Source organism: Nansenia antarctica, assembly GCF_963989245.1.
Source record: "Nansenia antarctica genome assembly, chromosome: 7".
In the NCBI taxonomy this organism is placed as follows: domain Eukaryota; kingdom Metazoa; phylum Chordata; class Actinopteri; order Argentiniformes; family Microstomatidae; genus Nansenia; species Nansenia antarctica.
This window is the reverse complement of record NC_137677.1, coordinates 10,283,315-10,295,188: the sequence shown is the minus strand read 5'-3', so window position 1 is coordinate 10,295,188 and position 11,874 is coordinate 10,283,315.

Here is an 11,874-nt window from a genome sequence, read left to right as displayed (position 1 = left end):
CTTCGCTGACCCCCCTCGTAACAGTTAAGCATCTCTTTCAGCTGGGTGAGATGTTATAGACCAGGTAAGCCCCTGACTGATTGGTCTCTGAGTTCTATACGACCCTGATAGTGCAGACCAACAACAACAGGTTCTCTAGGCTGTGATTACACACCGCGCAATCTCATTAAAGGCTCCAAAACAACTCATGCGCTCGGTAGAGCCGCTCATGTCCTCGAAGACGATTTTGATAATACTCCTCTCATACGCCTCAGGATCAAAAAACATTTCATTCTGATTTACTCCAGTAATGCACTGTTTGTCAGCCGGTTTATCTGTGACATTTTCAATTGCGTAAGACACTGTGTAAGCAAAATGAAAAGCCATTAGAGTTTAAATTGCTTGTCGTTGAGGCGGCGACACACCTGTCATAGAGGCCAATTCGCACGTTTACATATGGACCCCGATTTATTCCAGTCGGTAACCAATGAGAGGAGGATCAGACTGTAACAGCAAAATGTCAAGCGGCTTGTGTTGTTACTGTAGGGCAGGGGAGGGGTGGGGGGCGGCGGCTGGTGGAGGCATAAGAGAATGGGCTCATTGTAATACACGGAACGGAATGAGGAATGGCGGAAATCCTCCGATTTCTGCCTCCACCAGCCTCCCCCTGCCATAGGGTGTCAATCAAGCTCACCGTGCCTGTGCTTGGACTTTCCCTTCCAACGGATTTGACTTGCCGGGGGGGTGTTATATACCTCTCTCTATCTCTTTTAGAATAAACAGCAGGGTATTCTCGCCGTTCTGTATTCTGTTCTGGATCTGTTTCCCTGGTAAGGCTGGCTGGCTGGGGAAGGCCAAGGATTACAGACTCCGTCTCCACAGGAGGTAAACAAGATGGCAAGGTTCTACAGCATCTGGTTCACCCACTCCTAGAGGCATAGTTTATCTCAAGATTACAGTGCTCCTTCGACCGACAAAACAAGGCCTGCTGAGAAATCGTTCACCCGTCTAAAAGCGGTAGGATTTCTACTACCAGTGGATTCTGAGAAACAGTTGGGTTTTTTATTCCAAAACCTTGCAACAAACAGCATTTTCAATCACAGTTTTACAGTCTTGCTACTTTTTTTCTTTCCCCACACATTGGCCTACTGTTGGTACCCCTCCACCTGCCAGATTGACTGAAACCAGACCCAACCGATTCCTCAGCTCAGGCCCAAACCACCCCCGCGTTTCTCCCGTTCCTGTATCCCCGCTGCTATGGCATACGCACGGGCATGCTGGAGACTGCAGCATGCCTTTGAAACAAACAACGGGTGATATAGTTAGGCTATAATGTTGTTGTGGCAGCCAGATTGCCATGTCTGAGGCAGGAGTTGGCTGGCTTCCCCCCGCTGAACAGCACTGAGCTGCACCGATAAGAAACTTGAGAAAAGAAACGGGAAGAAAAAAAACAACAACATGTTTTTGCACTTTTAACTCAGGCTTGTGCAGTTTATAGAACTAGGATTATTCTTAGAACCTAGAGCCTCTGTTGTCATTACAAAGGCTAGCTGGGGGGGGGACCAAAACAGACAATGCAAGGTATTGTGAAATTATATGCATAACAATAGCCTGAAAGAGAAGCCAACTTCCGACTCTAAACATCATTACGTTGTAGGCAGATCACAGTGGATGAATACCAGTTTGTCTTCTCCTTCTCCTTCTTTTGATCAAGCGGGGCAACTAAACATGTCTTGTTGTGAGAATCAGCCCAAATCCCCAGTAATACAACCTACGCCAGTGCTGTTGAGTGCTTAACAAGTCCAAGATGGCGGACTCGATGTTAAAACAACATAACCATCCATCATGACGAGAGCCTTATCGATCTGGACAGAGAATGTTGGGTCTAAGAGGCTTAGCAAACAGGAAAAAAAAGCAGTTTTTTTTAGAAAGCCCTTTAAGCCTGCACTGCTCTCCCCATCTCTTGTCAAAACGATATCACATCCTCTATGACAGCCTACGTCCACTAGAGGGAGCTCCTGGTTCATAGCCGTTACCCCCGGTCCACGTGATCCAAAATGCAGTTGACAGATGTTTTGACGGCTGTGACAATCAGCCAACAAACTTGTAGAAGAGGATAAAGGAGAAGGGAAGAAAAGGAAGACTGACAGGCAACAGACGGTCGCCTGCCAGCTGCCCATCGTGTGCCATCTGGCACGGCTAATTAATTGGACAATGACCACTTGAATAAGATTTTCCCCTTTTTCTTAAATAACTCATCTCTCACTTAGCACGTCGTGTGTGTTTTGATCTCCCTCGGGGCGCCGGGGTTTCTATATCTCCTTCTTCTTCTTGATGTGAGATGTCAAGATTGACAGTGTGATATTGCATGTCAGGATTAAGGAACCCCCCCCCAAAAATAAATGAATGTCTTCTCACGGAATCGTAGTAGACACGGCGCGTCGACGGGTTTGCCATACGGGGGAGGGGGGGGGGCTTGGGCAAATGACAAACCTAAGCATCCGCCACTGCAGGAGGATTCCATCTAAGCTCTTTTGACATTTAGTTTGATGTCGCACGGGGTCCGTTAGCATTTACTGTGACTGAAGCGCGGGTAAAGTAAGGAGTGTGGTAAAGCCACCCATATCTGGGAGGGCTCTGCTGTAGGCCTACTCGTGGTATTTATCTGACCTGTGACCTCCAATCCAACATTCACCAGGCAGACCATGAGACTCGTGCTGTTGACTGTCTTCTTTTTTTTCCGCCGGAGCGGCTGCAGAACATCCGGAGTGATCGATGGCCGTAAAGCCGGGGGAGATTGGGTTTGATTAATAGGGCACTAACTGCCGACCACGAGAGGAAATCACAGCGGAGAGACCTGCCAGTCACACGGAAAAAAACAAAACAGGACTGGGTAGCCCTACTGTTCGTTCTGCCGTTTTACTGTCGAGAGACATAGATAGAGAGGCTAGTGGAGGATGGTGGAGGTAGAAATCGGAGGTCATTGTCTAATGGATGGAACGCAATGAGGAACGGTGTCAAAAACGGTGTGATTGATACCATTCCTCAATTCATGAATCCATGCGTTACAATGAGCCCGTCCTCCGATTTCTACCTCCGCCAGCCTCCCCCCTGCATAGAGGTTTTCGTACGTTTGTTCTGGCTGTTAGGGAGACTCAGGAAACCTCTAGCGCTGGACATAGCGAGACTCCATTAGAAGAAGCGCCATGAAAAGAGACACACTGGAATAACAATAGTCAAACCAATTACTACCTGTGAATAGGCAATTACTTCCTGTGAATTCCTCCAGCAAATTGTCTTCCTTTGAGAAATGTCGTCACCTGTCGGATGAACAGCTGTTGGAACGAAAGACCGAGATGGAGAAGGAAAAAAAAAAGAAAAGTGTCGAAATCAAAATGTCACCAAAACATCGATATCTCAAAGCCTGTGTGCAGCCTGTAGCCATTCTCCCCCAACAACCGCACTGATTGAACCCTCAAACTTAATGTCAGTCTTTAGCTTTCCCAGCTAATACAACGCACTTAGCCGAGTGGACAGCCGTCAACACTGTACCCCTTTGCCTTGGCATTTAAAGTTTCCCCTAATGGATAAATTAATTGGAAAAACAGATTTGATTTGGTAATAGTCATGCCATTTAGAACATATCTATTAGAAGTCATGCATTAAAACTAATTAGGGCTCGTTAGGTTGGGCTCAGCGGCCTCAGCTGCAATCCATCAAGGTCGGCGCCGTGATGATGTCATAGTTGAAGGGCTTTTGGAGTGATGAGTGTCAGCGGGTCCTCGAGTGCGCCTGCCGGATGGCAAAACGTTCCGAATGTTCCGGCGTTCCATCAGAGATGAGTTGTGTCTGTGTGAGAGCTGTCATATCAGCACCCACTTCACATGTTGTACTGTGAGAGAGGGAGAGAGAGAGTCCTGCTCCAATTTAATATCCCAGATCTGTGAGGCATGGCTGTTAGATCGTCATTCATTCCCACTCTCTCTGCCTGTCTCATACATACAGGGATCAACGGCGATAGTAATAGCCTTTTTCCCTTTTTTCTGCTTCTTCTTCTTCTTCTTTCTGCCCGTCATCCCTTCTCTCTCCTTTCATCCCAAATTCCTCCCCCATTCCTTATTCAATTTCGATCTCTTTCGCCTTTGTTTCTCTCGGTCTCCCACCCACTTTCTCTCTTTTTCTCTCTCTCTCTGTCTCTCTCTCTCTCTCTCTCTCTCTCTCTCTCTCTCTCTCTGTCGTTTATCTCTGTCTCTCAGCTAGAAGGGACAGATCCAGGATAGAGGGATGGATGGATGGGGGGAGGGAAAGGAGGGTTAGGAGATCAAGCGTAGCTCGGTGAAGCGGGCATGTTTCCTCTCCTTGGTTCTCCACACTCAACGCTCGGCATTCACGTCAACAACACCGGGGATGGGCCCTTCATCCCACCTCTCCGACAAACTCATCCCAATCCCTCGCTCCCTTCATGTCGGGGACTCTTCTGCTGCTTCTCTCACGAGCTTTGAATCCGCCATAAGGGTCAGTGGCTTCCAAAAGCCCTCCTCTCTCCAATCAACCGGAGGGCAACCGGTTTGACCTTTTCCATTACGATGGTAGTTGCACTTGTATTAATTCTTACAGTGGCTCATTAGCATTCTGGACGCACAGAGACAACAGAAATGCACCATCTCTTTCCCCCCCCCCCCCCCTTCTCTCCTTTGTATTTTTTATTTTTTTTTGTGCCAATGCTAATTTCACTTTAAGTCCTGATAATACATGTTAATGGGAAGCATTTAATACGAGTCCGCAAGACATAATCAATGATGCTTCCACGGCAACACAAACCACCACTCAGAGTTTGATTTCCGCATTCATTATTGTAATTAAAGTGAAATGCGCAGTGAATCTCTCTAAGGTCAAAATGGTCCACAGGCGCATATATTCATAATAATAATATATATTTTTAAATACAGTCATTAATCGTATGCTGGTCTAAAAGGCTGTGTCCTTAACAGCTACCGTAGTTTTCCGATGACATTACTGGCTAAGTTTACCAGTCTACAGTTATCTCTGTATTTACCATGTGCATTAGCAGCCACTTAGGGAGGGCTTAATCATTTGGAAATAGACTGCTGAAAGCCTCAAATGACCCTGTCTTTATCAGCATACTCTGCAGGAGTCCAACAGGCTGGTCGAATAAACATTTATTCCAATTAGAGCTAAAAGTTACAGCCTGCCAATCTGTTCAGTCAGAAACCCCAATCTGTCGCAAACAAATTGATAAACACATAAGTAGGCCTACGGTTCAACCCCAACTCAGCCACACGTAGCGTCCTTCTCCTTCCAACTCTTAAGCCCCTCATGTCACGCCGTCACCCTCCGTCGCCTCCTCGGTTCACGACACTGACAACATTCTCCCCTATCCCCGTTGTTTTGGTCGTGAAACCGTAGGACAGAGAACAACAACAACAACAACAACAACAACAACAACGACAAGAGGCGAGAGAGAGAGAGACCAGGCGATCCTACAGATTCTGCCAAGTGCGCTGTGCCGTGTGCCGTGACCCTGCTAGAATCAGTGTGAAACACAAAGGTAGCTGATAGTCTAAAGATAGCGTCGGGGCTATCACCTTTCTCTTTCCCCTGCGCTGGGCTCTGAGCAGCCCCAGGTCCTATTGAGTTGGAGGACAGGCTCCGTCTCTCCTCTCCTCCCCTCCTCCTCCACCTGGCTAAGCCCACTGTCAGGGTGGAACCACTCTCGCAGCAGCTCTGGCTTGTAATTGCCTCACCAGACTGGTCACTGAGCGCAGGCCTATTAGGAGAGCACCGGAGTGGAACATAACATTTTCAGTTTCAATTAAGTCTATGAGAGCATACATAATGCATTTGAGACGTTAGCCCCCCTTTGGAGGGAATGGTTTAAATGGGTGCGCTTGTGTGTGTGTGCATGTGTGCACATGTGTGCACGTGTGTGCGCGCGTGTGTGTGTGTGTGTGTGTGCGCACACATGCACGCACGCACGCATGCGTGCACGCACACACACACACACACGCACACGCACACACACACATGCACAGTAGTCTATTGTATCAGCATCCGCTTAAAGAGACCAATGCCGTTGGATCAAAGCATCTGTAATTGTGAGTATCCACAATCCACCTAGAAAAATGTAAATGCTTGAATGAGCCTGAAAGCAATTTCCTCTTCTTTATATGAAAACCCATGCCTTTTGACTGCCTAGTGCCAAAGTGAATATCCATTTGAATGACATTGCTTGGGGGCCGTTCGGTATAGACGAGGAAGTACAACTCGAGTCGGTGTTGATTCTTCTTCATAACATTGTGCAGATTCTTTACGACTATCGTGTCGCCTCGAAACCTGTCATTTTTTCACGCCGGTCATCCCAATGACTGATGCGCTGGAATTAGAAATGCTGTTCAGGTGTTATTAAGAGGTGGTGCTGGACATAAAGTTTTATGGACTGGTGTTATGGCGTGTTATGATTAAATCCTTTGCCTCTACCGGGCCCCCGCCCGCCTCTGCTGTGCCCCTGTGAGCGTCCGTTCCCCCTCCTCCCTGTAGGCATTTGCTGCACCGCGCACGGAGCTGCCAGCCAGCCAGCCGTATCTCTGCCATCTCTTAGGCTTTGCCAGTCAGCTATCTTCTCCCAGGGTTCTCTCTGAACTACGTGGCTGCCCCTGCAACACCCCTCCGCTCGGCGTGTCCGTCCCTGTCAGCCGAAAAAGCCTCTGCCGCCTTCCCCCTCACCGCGTCTGTCAGTGGCTGCGGCAGAGCAGGAGTACACTTCCTTCTCCTCCTCGCTCTTCATCTTTTTTCCCCTGTACTGTTACTCTGCTTGTCTCTCTTTCTTTCATAATATTTTCCCTTTTTTCTTTTCTTTTTTTCCCCTTTCTTTGCCTTTTCCCCCAAAAAATAATATATATTATATGACTACCTGACTACTACTTGACTACATGTACTGTATCATATCTGTATCATATTGCATATTGTATCATATTACATTTCATCCTATTGTAACCTGTACAGCATCTTTGCACTACCGATTCTACTGCAGTACGACTGTCGTACGATCACTTTATCACTTTACAACTTTATTCTACTTTATTATTACTTACTTTACTTATTTTACTTCATCCTATTATTGTGATTTTGTATCCTGCTGCAATGCCAATCTTGAAAAAGCCCTCAGCCAAATAATTGGATGTTATAAAAGCAATCCTGATTCTCTGATTCTGATTCCTTCTATCTGTTTCTTTTCTTCTTTTCTTCTTTCATTTGCTACCTCTTTCTAGCTGTGTTCCTGTTCCTTTTACCTCTCTGATATGGATAAGGAGGAGCTATAATTCTCCCTGGCACTGTTGTCTCATTTTAATAGGGAGCATCTATCTGCTCTATGGGAAAATAAAGAGATATCAGCCGTCAAATGGGGCGGACACAGATGGACGCAATTAGATATCGTCCGACGTTTCCTATGATCGTCCCACAGAGATCTGGTGGACGACGGTGTCTTGTCGTATGTTGCTCTTATCCCCCGGACAGACAGACAGACAGACAGACAGACTCTCCTCTCTCCAGCAGGCCTGTCCTCTCAGGCAGAATGAGCTATTGTTATTTGTGTTCGCCTGACTCGTCTGTTGGTTTGGGTCAATCGCAAAAACACAGTCAAGACGACATGTTGAAGGATGTTGTCGTTGCCCCCCCCCCCCCCCCCACCGCGGGGGCCCGCGGTGACCTGATGTCATGTTAAGAACCTCCGGAGGGACGACTCACTTAAGCTTCGGCTCCGCGAGTTGAACATCTTCCCCCTGCGGGGACGTCAGTCAGACTCTGGCGACCTTGTACGTGTGTGCCGCGTGTTAGTTCCAACTCGTCCACTGATAGCTGTCGTTGACTTCCTTCAAACTACACACACGGCCCCGGTCCGTACCGTCGAGTGTCTTGTATCCCGTCGAAGGATTACGGAGAAACAATTAGGCTAAACTGGGCTCTTCCCTCCCCTCTGCCAAGTCCTGTTTAACAGGAGGCCTTTTAATTGACTTGACGACACATCGCCACCGCCATTCATTTATCTTCCCCGAGAGTAGGTGGACTTAAGGATACACCTGAGAATCTCTGGCTATGTAAATAAATAATTACTCACTAACGCGATTAAACAGTGACATTGGCCAACGCGCTGGCTGTAAGGTTACAAATTGTGTTTATAGAGCTTGGGATGCTACAGATGCTTAAGAGTTCTCAGAGGAGTCGGACAATTACTTTTTGCCTGTTTAACCCGTTTCATTAATTGATTTGTTGTTAGGCTCAGGAGGGCGGGGATATATTACACCCCAGATATAAGTCCCCGGCAGCCTTGTGAAAGCTGGGTTTCGATCAACACTGTCATTGATTTCATTGTCTGTACACACACGTTCACACGCACGCACGCACACGCACGCACACACACACATGCAGGCATGGACGCACACACACACACACACACGCACACATGCACACACACACACACACACGCACGCACGCACGCACACACACACACACACACACACACACACACACACACACACACACACACACACACACACACACACACACACAGGCCTGATGATAACTGTGCATTCTCATGACTTCAGCACATAAACACATTTCTGGCCTTTGAAAATCCTATAGTGAGTTTCTATAGCGATGCAGTTTCCGCACTTACACATTTAACACGCTCCATGCAAAGAGGAGTGAGTAAAGCAGTCCGATTATATGCAATAACACAAAGCAATGAATAATTGATTCCTTTACCGAGAGTAGTGGAAGGAAAGGTTACTATGGCAACCCCCCCCAAAAAAGAAGCTCTATTTATTCCGGCCCGGTCTAAACCACTGCACAGGGTATATGAGTGATAATACTGCTGTGATAAGGCTGTGTAGCTAATTCATGCCGACCTTTCACTGTGGAGGGGCCCTCCTGCCATGCTATCTCCATACTGCCCTGGTGTTATTGTTGAACGTCTCTTACCTGCAGAGTGTTTCTGTTCTGCTCCGGTAGGCATCGTACGGACCCAGACTCTGCTGACCCTGCAGCCCGGCAGACCAGAGGTGATGTGTCCATTATTCATCCCCTCACTGATTCTCTCATTAAAGCTGTAAGAGCTGTGTTTGCGTGTGTGTGTGTGTGCTCGTGTGTGTGTGTGTGCCTGTGTGTGTGTGTGTGTGTGTGTGTGTGTGTGTGTGTGTGTGTGTGTGTGTGTGTGTGTGCTCGTGCGTGTGTGTGCGGGTGCGTGTGTGTGTCAGGGAGGTCTTGTCTCAGTGGAGGCATTTCCTAACCCACAGATCCTGACTCAACTAGATACTCTACACGTGTTGCTTCAGAGTGATGTCAACCAGGATTAGACCAAAGGACATACGTGTACTGTATGTGACAGCAGCTGGTGAAACCGGGAACAAGTCGCCAACCAATCAAAATATTCTGATGGATTCTGAAAAATGTAAAGAAACGTCAACGTTGTTGAAAACCAATGATACACTCGCTAGTCAAGCCAAATGATTGCAACGCGATGGATTCGGTGAGTAATCCCCACTGCTACCTAGTTAACTAGAACACTACTTTACATTGTTAGCAGGCTCACAAAACAAGCTGTGTTAGTTGACTAGCGAGTGTGTCATTGATTTTCAACAAGGCTGAAATGTATTTAAATGCTTCAGAATAAACGTCGGAACATTAAATCGGCTGCCGACTGGTTCCCGGTTTCACCAGCGGCTGTCACATATGAAATGGCATCAAAATCGGTGGCCAAACGGATGAGAAATAAAGGACGTAATAGAAACATTCTGCCACAGCATTTTAGCTATTATTAATAGCTCCCTGGCCACTGGATCAGTGCTTGTTTTAAGTATGCTCTCATGTCTGGAACCATCCATTTTAAACAATTTGAAAACAATTTCTAAACTCCCTGTTTTATCAAACATTTTAGATAATGTTGTTTATAATCCACAGACATCTGGGTAGAAATACTGTATTTGAAAAGTTCCAATCTGGTTTACGCTCCTGTCATAGCACTGAAGCTGTTCAGCTGATTCAGATCAGTGTTTTAATTTTAATTGAATTCAATTTTAATTCTCCTTGATCTTAGTGCAGCCTTTGATATAATCGATCATACTATTTTAATAAACTGCCTTAGATAGTATATAGGGATTACAGAAACTGCCGTAAAAGCTTCTCATCATACATACTGGTCTAGGAAACTGTATCTCTTCCTCAACCCAAGTGAACTTCTTTACAATTGAATGATAGTAAATCTGAGGTATTCATATGTGGCCCTCCTATCTCCATGGTAGCAACAGTCTTGGCTGTCTGTCTGCCAACATGAAATCTTCAGCTCGTAACCTAGGGGTGATTTTTTTCGCTGACCTCAATTTCGAGAAACAGTTGTCACAGTCATGTTTTTATCAGTTGAGAAACAGCTTTTCTTGTCATTTGCTGATCTAGAGAAAGTCATCCATGCATGAATCTAATCTAATTCAAAATGATTGCAACTCCCTTGCATGGTTACTGATATTCCAAAATGCAGCAGCTAGACTGTTAACAAGAACTAGGAAAATAGACTACATAACCTCAATGTTAGCCTCCCCTACACTGGTTGCCTATAGTTTTAGAATTGATTTTCAGACGGATAACTTTTTATGGATAACTTTTAAGGCTCATCTGGGTCTGGAACTGGATTATATTTCTGACCTTTTAATCCCTTACGAAGCCTCAGGGCAGCCTTAGATCCTCAGACAGGGCCTTTCTGGCCCTTCCAGGGTGTAGACTGAAGACTAAAGGTGACTGTGGCTTTGTAATTATGGCCCTTTGCCTCGAGAATGACCTGCCTGAGGATGTTAGCCTGATCAGTATTCTCTTTAAAATCTCTTCTTGAAACTCGTTTTTATAGACTAGCTTTTAATTGATGCTGCCCTTATTAATTTTTAATGTGTTGTGTTTTACTGTTTCTACTTGTATATCTGTTTTTATTTGCACGTCTGTTTTATCTGTTTATCGGTAAAGCACTTTGTAACATTGTTTTAAAAAGGTGCTATACAATTAAAGTTTATTAGTATTGTTATTGATTAGAACATCTATTTACGATTGACCCAACAATCAACATTTTGGCTGACCTCACAACATTTTGCTGCCTTTATTATTGTATGTCCTCAATGTCAACAGTTTATTTGTTTGATGTAGACGCTCCGACATTCACAGAAGTACAACAGTATAGCACAGTTTGTAAAATGTCTTTTTTTATTTACTTTTTTATTCCTTTATCCCTTGGAGAAAGAGTGAGCTTACATGCAGTCTAATGAGCTCTTGGATGACAGAAACTATCACCTTTATTGATTTGATCGTTTTGTTTGATGAGAAAAACAAGCTGTTAACACCATAGGCTAGATATCCAATACAACAGTAGCCATGCCTGTTTGTTATTATTACATAGGCTAGATATCCAATAAAAAGATAGCCATGCCTGTTTTTATTACAGGTGGTTCCAGGTCAAGGGTTAGTGGTGACGTTAGCCAGCTAGCGTTTGCAAATGTCATGTGAAAATATATTACAGATTTGTAATCCACGCAAATCCTGTTTCATTTTGATTACTGTTTATTATAGAGACAATAATGAAAAGGAAGGAAGGGAATATTGCCAGTTTTTTTCCAAAGGAAGAAACTAAATATTCAGCAGGATGGAGAGAGGGGGGAGAAGATGAAGGACAGGAGGAGAACAGAGAGAGGGAAGGTGATGAAGGTGATGGACCCTCGGAGGAAGGGCAGGACGTTAGAGGAGAGGAGGAAGAAATGAGTGGAGAAGAAATACATGAGAGAGATGAAGAGGAGAAACAGAATGATGGAGACAGAGATTTGGAGGGAGAGGGACAGAAAG